We start from the raw sequence: 2,513 nt of genomic DNA, 5'->3' as shown, positions 1-2,513 counted from the left end.
ACACCATAGGGCGGCGCGGGCCCCACCCGGGCCGCGCGGCCTCGTGGTGTCGGCGCCTCGTCGCCCCACTTCGTATCCCCTTCGGTCTTCGGAAGCTTCGTGGAAAAATAAGACCCTGGGCGTTGATTTCGTCCAATTCCGAGAATATTTCCTTTGTAGGATTTCTGAAACCAAAAACAGCAGTAAACATCAACTGGCTCTTTGGCATCTCGTCAATAGGTTAGTGCCAGAAAATGTATAATAATGACATAAAGTGTGTATAAAACATGTGAGTATCATCATAAAAGTAGCATGGAACATAAGAAATTATAGATACGTTTGAGACGTATCAGCCATCAACAATCTTTTCTTGGCCAACACTTCGTCGCGAGCAAGGTTGATGTACTCCTTTTGCCTCTCATCCATTTGAGAAGTATCCTGAAGAAAAGCTTCCTCTCCTCCTCCGCTAGGCGTAGATGCTCCTCGGTGGCTTGCCTTTTCTCCTCCAAAGCCAACTTCCTCTCCTTGTTGGCGGCAATCCTCTCCTCCAAAGCGGCTCTCCGAGCTTCAATAGCATCCATAGCCTCTTTCTCCAAGTTTCTTGCCATCTTCCTATCTTCATTTGCTTGCAACCGTGCATTTGCAATCCTTTCCATAGCCATTGCAATATCATCATCTCCGGCCTTCTTTCCCTTCATATCTTTGGCGGTCTTCCTACCAAGCACACTCCTCCGCCCATTGTTGACCGAGTGAGGAGTGGAGCTTCTCTTCTTGCCTTCGTCACTTGAATCATCATCATCGATGATTGTTGCATCACCGGTAGCATTGGCCGCCATAGTTGCTGCATCCAACTTGCCGCGGGTCTTCCACTTCTCTTCATTCCCTAGCACTTCATAGCAATGATGCAAGGTGAATGGCTTGCCAAGAATCTTGTTGCCTTTCTTGTTCTTCTTTCCCACATCCCTAAACAATCCTTGAGCCATAGAGTTATACAAAGCAAGCAAAATAGAATAGATGAGCTATATGAACTACAACCGTATTCTTCACATATGAGCCATATGGTCAACATAGTAGTAGAATGGCTTACCCTATCATTCTCATTTGTGCCACTTGGATTAAGAACATCGACGTTGGCTTGCACGCCCATTTTTGGCAATCGGTGTTGATGCCGGACCAACGGGACCGAAGTGAGCGCATGGTTCGCTCGTTCCCACTTGTGTTGTGTGTGTTGAAGTACTCCGTCATCCTCACCCAATATGTTTCTCTTGTTTGATCGGTACCGGTTGTTGGATCCATTCCAATTGTCAACCACGTCTTGCAAAGCAACTTGTCCCGCGCTATGGTGTAGTTCGCCGACCGACCGGGATGGCGAGGTTTGATCAACCCTTCTCCTTCCTCATCTACATCCTCATATTCCTCATATCCCTCAACGGCCTCATCATGCATAAACGAAGATCCAACATTCATTGTCTCCATGAATGTGTCATCATCAACTCTACATTGCAATGAAATTCATTATTCTCCGGCTATGTATGCATCTAAACTAAAATTTGGATGAAAAGTAGTGTTTTTACCTCTCAGGAATTTCATCATGCACCGTATGTGCGCCCCGCGGGGTAGCCGGACGGAGGCGCTGGCGGCGTCTGGTTTCTCGGTGGAGGAGGCGGCGGAGGCTGCGGCCGGCGAGAGGTGGGCGCCTTCGGTTTCTTCTGCGGCGCGACGGAGGCGGCGGCGATGTACGATCGTTTGTTTGACGGCGCCTTCCTCCTCGGCACCGCCCGCGCGTTGTCGGCGGCCTGCGCGACTGCCATCTGCGCGGCGGAACGAACAACGCACGAGCAGCAGCCGTTGTGTTGCCGGCGTCGCCGCCACCGCTAGGGTTTGCCGTGGGCGGCGGCGGCTGATACGTCTCCGACGTATCGATAATTTCTTATGTTCCATGCCACATTATTGATGATATCGACATGTTTTATGCATACTTTATGTCATATTTATGCATTTCCCGGCACTAACCTATTAACGAGATGCCGAAGAGCCGATTCTTTGTTTTCTGCTGTTTTGGTTTCAGAAATCCTACAAAGGAAATATTCTCGGAATTGGACGAAATCAACGCCCGGGGGCCTATTTTTACACGAAACTTCCGAGAAGACCGGAGGGAGACGAAGTGGGGCCACGGGCGCCGCCACACTAGGGCGGCGTGGCCTAGAGGGGGCCGCGCGGCCCTAGCGTGTGGGGCCCCCGTGACTCTCCCGACTCCGCCCTTCCGCCTACTTAAAGCCTCCGTCGCGAAACCCCCGGTGCCGAGAGCCACGATACGGAAAACCTTGCGAGACGCCGCCGCCGCCAATCCCATCTCGGGGGATTCGGGAGATCGCCTCCGGCACCCTGCCGGAGAGGGGAATCATCTCCCGGAGGACTCTTCACCGCCATGGTCGCCTCCGGAGTGATGAGTGAGTAGTTCACCCCTGGACTATGGGTCCATAGCGGTAGCTAGATGGTCGTCTTCTCCTTATGTGCTTCATTGTTGGATCTTG

Source organism: Lolium rigidum, chromosome 1 (genome assembly GCF_022539505.1).
Source record: "Lolium rigidum isolate FL_2022 chromosome 1, APGP_CSIRO_Lrig_0.1, whole genome shotgun sequence".
Taxonomy (NCBI): domain Eukaryota; kingdom Viridiplantae; phylum Streptophyta; class Magnoliopsida; order Poales; family Poaceae; genus Lolium; species Lolium rigidum.
This window is presented reverse-complemented; position numbering follows the sequence as displayed.